Source organism: Pseudonaja textilis, chromosome 16, assembly GCF_049901715.1.
Source record: "Pseudonaja textilis isolate UNSWEBS1 chromosome 16, rPseTex1.2, whole genome shotgun sequence".
In the NCBI taxonomy this organism is placed as follows: domain Eukaryota; kingdom Metazoa; phylum Chordata; class Lepidosauria; order Squamata; family Elapidae; genus Pseudonaja; species Pseudonaja textilis.
This window is the reverse complement of record NC_142005.1, coordinates 9,638,251-9,646,823: the sequence shown is the minus strand read 5'-3', so window position 1 is coordinate 9,646,823 and position 8,573 is coordinate 9,638,251. Positions and strand designations below refer to the sequence as shown.

The following is an 8,573-nucleotide window of genomic DNA, read 5'->3' as shown; positions in this document are numbered from 1 at the left end:
ACAGCGTCCATATTCCACAATCAAGTGAGAACCTGAGCTGAAATATTTCAAGTCCGACTCTACCAAGAACCCTTATTACAAGATCAACTTTGGGGGTTCAGATTCATCCAATCCAACCTTTCTCCCCTTCTGAAAAACCCTGCTACTCTGTGGAGTTAAACATTGTATAAGAGTTAAACGTTGTATTTTGGAAACAAGACCCTGCATAGACTGCAAAGTTACAAGGCACAAATTGTTTCTTTCTCTTTCTGGTCCTTCCTTCCTTCCCTTCCTTCCCTTCCCTCCCTCCCTTCCTTCCTTCCTTCCTTCCTTCCTTCCTTCCTTCCTTCCTTCCTTCCTTCCTTCCTTCCTCCCTCCCTCCCTCCCTCCTTCCTCCTCCTTCCTTCCTTCCTTCCTTCCTTCCTTTCTTCCCTTCCTTCCTTCCCTTTCCTAATCCTTCCTTCCTTCTTACCCTATCTATCCATCCATCTCCCTCCCTCCCTCCCTCCCTCCTTCCTTCCTTCCTTCCTTCCTTCCTTCCTTCCTTCCTTCCTTCCTTCCTTCCTTCCTTCCTTCCTTCCTTCCTTCCTTCCTTCCTTCTCCTTCTCCCTCTCTCTCCCCCACTCTCACTGCCTCTTTTTGCAGCTACTTCCTTGCCTACCGCTGCAAACTACACCCCAGATTAAACCTTGCTTAATTTTGGCCTCCACCTCATTCTAGGTTATAATTTGGCACTGCGATGCCACCTAGTGGCCCATCCTCCAAATCACCAGGCCCTTCCGCGCGAAATTGGTAGCAGAAAAAAACAAAAAAAACCAGGCGTGCATCATTTTGCACACAAGCAGGAAGTTGTAGGTTTCATTTCTGTGTCAGTAAATAACGAGACACCAAACCTGGAGGGGTCGTAGCCAGCACCTCTCTTTCTCTCTCACACACGCCCAGACACATAAATACAGAATACAGTTGACGGAGTGCAATCAAGCCACTCAAGACAGGAAAAAGTTAATGAGATGTACAACCCTTTCAGCAAACCTATCTGAGTTTGGTTTGCAAATCGAGAGACAACATCTGATTTTGTCTTATTTTAAAAAGCAAATGCCTCACCTGGGTAGGTCATCCAAATGAGACAACCTTTGCAAAGCTAGGTTTTAATGAACCAGCGCAATCTCGTGGGAGGCCTCACGGTTGATGGAAAGTTAATTGCATTTTTATTTAGCCTGAGATAGCATTCTGCGGAGATAAGATTTTAAAATGTATTTATGATGATTTATTTATTAAGGAAATCATTTCGTGCTTTTTTCCTCCTCCTTTGAGACAGGATAGCTGTAAGAGCAAAAAAATATAATTGCGATTGGAGGGCCATCTTTATCATTTTTAAGAGGAGAGGGCTCAACTCTTCAAGTCTGGTGTCCACTCAAAATAAGAGGTCATGGACATCAAGGTGTCACCAAAAATAAAGTCATGGACATTTAAGGTATCCATCAAAAATAGAGTTGTGGACATCTGAGGTAGGACCTGGCAGAAAAGAACCATTTTCTTCTGACTGTCCAGATGTTTTGATGTGGTCCAGATATGGTCCCAAGCATAGAAACTTTTTCAGTGACCAGATGTCGCTCTTGACTGTTTTTGTGGGAGAGCGAAGTTGAATGGCAAAGGGTCTAGTCCTTGGGTGTTTGAGATGGAAAGCATTTCCATATTTGGCCAACTGGAAGAGGAGATTTTGTGCCCAGCCAACCAGATGTTCCATGAAATGCCATCCCTCTTAACTAGTACCCAAAGCCATGCCAAATTAAAAACCAATCTGCTTTGGCAACCTAATTTACTCCTCCAGTTTGTGTGCAAAAATTCTGACTTCAGGGGAAAGAGAAGGAACAGGGTCCATATTCATGGTCCAGGAAGGGTGGAGAAATGTGGAAACCAAGTCTGAATATATTATGTAAAGAAGGAGATAAAACAAGTTATGGAGCTGACTCAATACAACAATTCTTCTAGCTTGCTTCTTATCTAATTCCTTTGGTATTTATTTCCCACAAATCAAGTTTGCTGGTCCTCTATAAAAGTCATAGGCATCTAATCATCCTCAATCAATCAGATATCGCTTTGCAGACACAGTACGTGCAGGTGAATCTGGTAAGTGCTTCTCTTCTAAGCTGCATCTTTGAATGGAGATGATCTCTGGTTTGAACGTACCCATTATCTTCAGGTAATGATTAGAAAGAAAGTATATCCAGATATCTCAGAGAACTTCTATTGGTCAGGCGCACCTAACCTTTGTCAACGAGAATAGTTTGAGAATCCCAGGTAGACATATTATGGTTTCAACCTGTTTAGAAGGTTCAGCTGAAGAACCAAGACTAGCCTAGATCCTTTTGCTAAGATCAGATTGTATTTTTCTTCTTTCTTGAACTTCTCCATCTTCAGCTGTCTTCTTATGATATGATTCAATGGACTATATAAATAGAGTGATTCAATAACCAGGTTAAGCCTCCTCATTTTCTGTCTTTCTCAACCAACAGACTAGAGTCGGTTCCTTGTACTGGGTTGATGGGAGGGTCAAATTTGGTTGAAGACCAGAAGAATTGAAGCTGAGGACAGGGGAAGCCTTAGTGCTACTGGTTGTAAACCCACAGTTCAGAGAGTGAATTTTATCTGCTATGAGTTATTGTTCTTCAGGTATCTCCATCTTTGACCTCTCAACCTTCTTGTATTTTTACTTGAAGTTCTCCTGGTTGACCTTCAAACTTGGCATGAGGTGAGTTACAGAGATTTTTAAAAATCAGCCACTAAAAACATGTTCTTCTCTGTTAAACCCTAGAAAGATGTCTTCTAAGGACCAACAGCAGAAAAAGCCATGTGGCACCTTCCCAACACCCCAAGAACCTCAGAAACAATGTCTTCCCAAAAACTGTTGTGTTCTGAATCCTCCAGAAACGCATAGTACTTGCTGTCTGTCTCCCAAGCCTTGTACTCCTCCCCAGAAGCCTGGGTGTCATTCTTGTCATCCTTGTCCTCAAAACCCCAAATCATGCCAGCAATAAGAAGCTGTCACATTATGGAAACATCTACATGGATCACTGGTGGTTGGAGGATGACCCTAGCGCCTGCATCTGCCACACTTCTATCTCATCTCTTGGCTTCCATCGGTCTCACCTCTTCTGCAATCTTAGCTAGAAGGATCTGGGGAGGGGGCTTCCAAAACATCTGAAGATCTTCCAAAAGATCTGCCATTCCCCCCTCCTCTAGCTCTTTTTGTTACTCCTTAATTGTCTAGGCTGAAGTATTAATTGTCTAGGCTGAAGCTACTTCTTAATTTATTTGACCGCAATAAACTTTTGCAATCTCCATCCTTGGCTCATCTGTGATTTTTCTGAAAAGTTCTTTGCGGGGCATGGTGGGTCAATTATACAGCAGGAGATATCAATAAGGTGCACACATCTCACTTGGGTTTACTGGTGTCACCCTGGTCAAGAAGAACCTTCGAAGGTCAAGAGTAATTCAGTAGGAACTGAAAAGATAACCTGAAATCCAGCATTAGCTGGGTGAAGAACATCTTTGTGAAGCAAAAGGGGTGATGGTGGAAAGCACCATAGCTTGTTTACCTCCTGGGAAAGGGTAGGTTTGCAACTATTTGGCCTTTTAAATAAGTCCTTTGAGGAACGGATGGTCCCCTTAAGAGTCTCCATCAGTCTGAAATGGATTCTCTGGCCTAGAAAACCTACATCTTGCAAGGTTGATCTAGAACTCCCAATTCATTATGGACCCATGGTCCTCATCAATCCCCTGTTCTTTGCTTTCCTCCCAACCATTCAACTTCTTTTTATTCTCAGAAGGTGGTGGGTTTGTTTGATCTGAGAATCTAAACAAGGTCACATCTGGTTAATTTGTTATTGAAAACTCCAGGTTCTAGATTAGACCAGGAAATGGAGTAATGTCAAAGAAACTTCCCGAAAGCATCTATGAAGCTACCAAGACTAAACTTCCCCTTACATACTTATTAATTAAACTGGGTTTCTGTTGGTTAATGACCACGATACAATTATTTGGTCTGATTTGAATGAAGCTGGGTAGCATCCAATGGAACCATCCAGAGACTCCAAACTCAACTCAATTTTAAATCAGTGAAAACTAACCCAACATTTCTGAAGTCCTCCACGTTAACATGGAAGGCAGATAAACATATGAAGAATTTTTCATAAAGTGGAGAGAGAGCTGACCTCCACCTTGGAGGGCAGAATGTCCTCCTAGCAACAGAAGGTTGAAGGAACTCAATGTTTTATGCTTCGATTGTAACGTCATCTAAACACTCTTGGAATGAAATAGAACTGATCCAAGTCTTTGTTGGGACTTTTGATCCCTCGAGAAAATGGATTGAGGAACATAATGAACTGAAGCCATTGGACAAACGTGTCAAATACCACAAGAAGGTTTATGCAAAGAAAAGCAGATTTTATTGATGACAAAGGACACCTTTGAAGAGCAGACAGTGGGTTATTCAGATAATTTAGCAGGGGTAACATGCAGGCAAAAAGAGGTCATGAGATTCACAAATTCAGCCAATCCCCAGCATTCAGAAGAGACAAGAAATCAAACTCCCTCCCAGAATAAGGTACAATGAGTTAAAAATAGGCTTTAAAATAAATGTGGATTTCCAACCCCCCCAAATAGTCTCTTCTCACTCGTTGGGCGTGGATGCTTCAAACAAGCAATTGCTATAGTCCTTGGTTTTCCAGTCCTATGTTGTCTTTGGAGTCCTTTCAGTTCCTTGAGTTTTCCCTTGGATGGGATGATTCCAAATCACATTCTCTCCTCCTTTCTTCTCTTCCTTCTCTTCCTTCTCTTCCTTCTCTTCCTTCTCACCTTTGCCTCCTTTTCTCAAACCATGCCTGAACATACCCAATTCTTCCATCAGCAGAAACCTAATACAGCTCCACCTCACGGGGACTCTTGGAAGCCCCGAGGTGGCCTGGGGACCTCACGGTTGGCCTCGGAAGGAAATAACAAAAACAAAAAAGCAAGCAAAACTAGAACTTGGGGTGGACAATCCAGAAGGTACCCAGGAACGGAGGTCAAGACGTTCGACCGAGGAAAGGGTTTGGCAGAATGAATCTGAGGCAATGGTAGAAGGGGTGAGACGTGACCGATGACTTCTTCTTTAGTAGATCTCAAGGAAGTCACATGGGTATTGGGGCAGGTATTTGGGGTAGCATGGGCGCCCCCAGTAGGGAGGGCAGTAGGGTTTCTGGGGGCCACAGGGCAAGGGCCTGGGGTAGACCCATTGAGGTGGGTAACGTTGGCACGGGTAGGAGGGGTAACATGGTCTGGGCCATTGGGGAAGAGGATACAAAGGATAGCAGGGAGATGGATATTGAGGTCTAATAGGTGGACAGGGAGGTGGACAGGGAGGTGGACAGGGAGGTGGACAGGGATATTTGGGGCGGCAGTAGCGAGGTTTGGGGGTAACACATTTATAAGGAGGATATGGCCTGGGGCAATAGGTCCCCCCTTTGGTAGGCAACGTGATATCTTCGCTGGCTTCAAAGAAGGAGGGCTCAGCCTCTTCGAGGAACTCTGGGAACAAATATTCATAGTTCATCTTGCAGATCCTAAGAGGGAAAAGAAATGGAGACAGATGTTTTGTTTTGCAGAGATCAGGAAGAACCAACCTTTGGGGGGGGGGGGGAAAGGAATTACAAAACCAGAATTGACCCGATCGTGGGGAGGAATTTCATTCTTGGTCAAAATACTCGCCAATTGGAATCAAATAGAGATCAGCTCTTGGGGGTGTGATCTTCTCGAAGGAAATAGAGCCATGGAACTCAATGGCAAATTGGGACCAAGTTGGGTTGATTCCTTGAATCCAGTGGCTCATTCAAGTCAATCCCAATGGATTGTTCCAACTGAGTCACAAGTTGCTTTCAGGTTACTACCAGTTCCTGATAACAAGTGAGAAGAAAAACACCCAACTTGGCTTGAAAAGTTGAGATGCCTTCAAGTCTTGAAGGCCTTCCCACCAGGCCAAATGCCAGCATACTCCAGTGCTTTTCCTAACATTTGGTCTAGACGAAGAAGGTTGGGGAACTCAATCTCTCTACACTCTTTTGGTCCAGTTCTTTATTTTTCCAGGTACCAATTTGGATTTTGTGAGATACAGAGAATCCACAATGTCCATTTTGGCAGTCAAGCCCACAGTCTTATCCACTGAGATGGAAGAGCCTTCTAACTATAGTTCAGTGTAAAATACCAACTACTAGACAAAAGAACAAATTGCTACTTTTCATGAAAGGTGGACAAATGAAACCAATGACACCTACAAATTTACTACAAGATGTTGGTTTTTCCCGTGCCCACTTGTCTACTGGGCCTTGGAGAGGGAAATAGACAAGAAACATCAGAAGATGATATCGCTTCTAGAAGAAGAAAGATCAGGCCCAACTTTTTAAAAGCTCTTTTCACACTTCCTTCCCAGAACTTGAAAACCTGAACTGTTACAAATTTAGCTGTTAAGAACAAGACTTACGTTCAGTTGATTCTTGGGTATATGCTCACAAACACCAAAACATGGGAAGATGTTTGGTTGACAACCAAACCAACATACAAAGTTCCTTTCCACTTAATGATCCATGATTGTCACTCCAAAATTAATGTCCTAAATCTCCTACCACAGGGCTGCTCAAAGCCCTGGTCAAGAGCCAAGTCTTTAGTGATGGAGTTAAATTTTCTGGGTTCATGATCTCTCTCAAGATGACCATCCTCTCTGGAGATCTCTTGAGAAGATCTTCAACTTCTCGCCCAACCATCGCTGTCCATCGAGCACAGCTGCAAAATCCCTACTTGAGAACATCTCCGTGTCCACAAAATCGAACACATATGGAGAACGAGACTGATGCCCAGATATAAAAAGTGGACTTACCTTCTAATCTTCTCAAGTTGAAAGAAAGACAACTCTGGTGCTTTGAAACTCAGCCACAAGGTGTTCGCTTATATACTCTTCTTCCAGCCTCGTGGTGATACCACACAACGCGGAAAAAAAGTCCAATCCCACAGACTTTCCTGGAATAGTCCTCCTCAAGTTATCATTAAAAAATTTTGGTTAAATGCTGCTGGCAACAGGCAAATTAAAAGGAACCCGTTCTTCTGACTCTGGAGGAGGAAAAAAAGAGAAAAACAACGTTTATCTCCTGATCTATTAATTTGTTACTTTGTTTATTCAGTATCCAAAGCAAGCCACAAAGGAATGTAGACTTCTGGCCACATAGTGGGATAGTGAACACCCCTTCCCCAATTTTCAAATTTTTGGATTCCAAGAAGAAGACCCGAGATAGTTCTCAACTCTTCCCAAAGTTTGGTCTCTGTTCATTTCGGAAAGGTCCACATTGTCCCAACGTTCTCCCATTTTGCGCTACACCTTCTTCAAACCAGACCATTTTCTTAGGAGGAAAAAAGAAAGAAAAAGACTTTACTCCATTTGGAAAAAATGCCCGTTTCACCATTAGAAGTCCTAAGAATCTGACCAAAAATATTTAGTTTATTTATTTAAGAGGAAAGGAACTCACAAGATCACATTAAGTTCGACACCTTGAAGCTGATTGCTACGAGCAAGTTCCATTAAGATGGAAATCCATACACATTTTTTGGCCTCTTGATTGTTTAAGTGGTTAAGTGACACATGGGACGGGTGCTGTAGTTGTAGGGTGACATATTAATTAAGTATCACTGATGACCCGACTAAATTCTCAAGAACACTCTGACAAAGAGGACTGGAATCTTGCATTTCTCCATTTAATATTTATTATTGAATACTTTTGTGGCTTCACATTCAGGTGTTCTGAGACATGCAATTATGGGGCGCTTCCTGTCTCAGCTGGTTTTGGAAAACTCTGACTCACCACATGGAAGATCACAACAATAGATTCGGTCCAATTAAAAAATAATGGACCAAAGGAAAGAAACCTAGAGAGTAGATCCTTTCTAAGACTGCTAGAATCCTGGAGGCAAAATAAATATTTGTTTCTCGCATTCAAACACATTCTAATTCAGTGTAATTTTCCCCCTTCTTCTATTGTTTTTCTCCTTTACATCAATTGGATAAAATAATCCATCGCATAGATTTTTTTTGAGTTCTGTGTTTTTGATAGCTATCCTTCTCTCTCCGAGCATTCCCCTGAACAGGGTTAAGATTATAAAGAGGGGTTTATTTTATGTAATTTTACTGTATTTTATGTCTACTTTATATCTACTTTTCCGATTGATTCGTTCAAGGTTTATGCATTTTTACGGCAGCGTTATCTGACTCGTGATAAAATTTTTCATTTGATTTGATTAAGAGGTTCACCAAAACTATAAAACTGTCGTGTTATTTGATAACAGCTTGGAAATATTGCTGTGCGTTTGTAATTAAAGGATGATGGAACATTTATGACAAGATAGTATCTAATAAGCTTGAATTGTTCCTGGGTGAGCTGCCATTCCCCCCTGTTTTACTAACGGTAAGGAAAGCTGGAAGTGGTGACCACCAATAGTGCTATGGACCACCTTGGCAGCGTCTGTCCATTTTGACCCCAGAGGTTGAGAAGAACGATCTGAAGGTCATTATA

General features: G+C 42.3%; 1 long non-coding RNA gene across 1 annotated transcript; it reads right to left on the bottom strand.

Moving 5' to 3' along the window:
- Nucleotides 1-4,404: 4,404 nt before the first annotated feature.
- LOC148124599 (uncharacterized) lies at nt 4,405-6,978 on the bottom strand. The gene is made up of 2 exons (XR_015739710.1): nt 6,890-6,978; nt 4,405-5,582 (listed from the first exon to the last, which is right to left on the bottom strand). It is a non-coding gene; the product is annotated as an uncharacterized LOC148124599 (long non-coding RNA).
- Between the last annotated feature and the right edge of the window lie 1,595 nt (nt 6,979-8,573).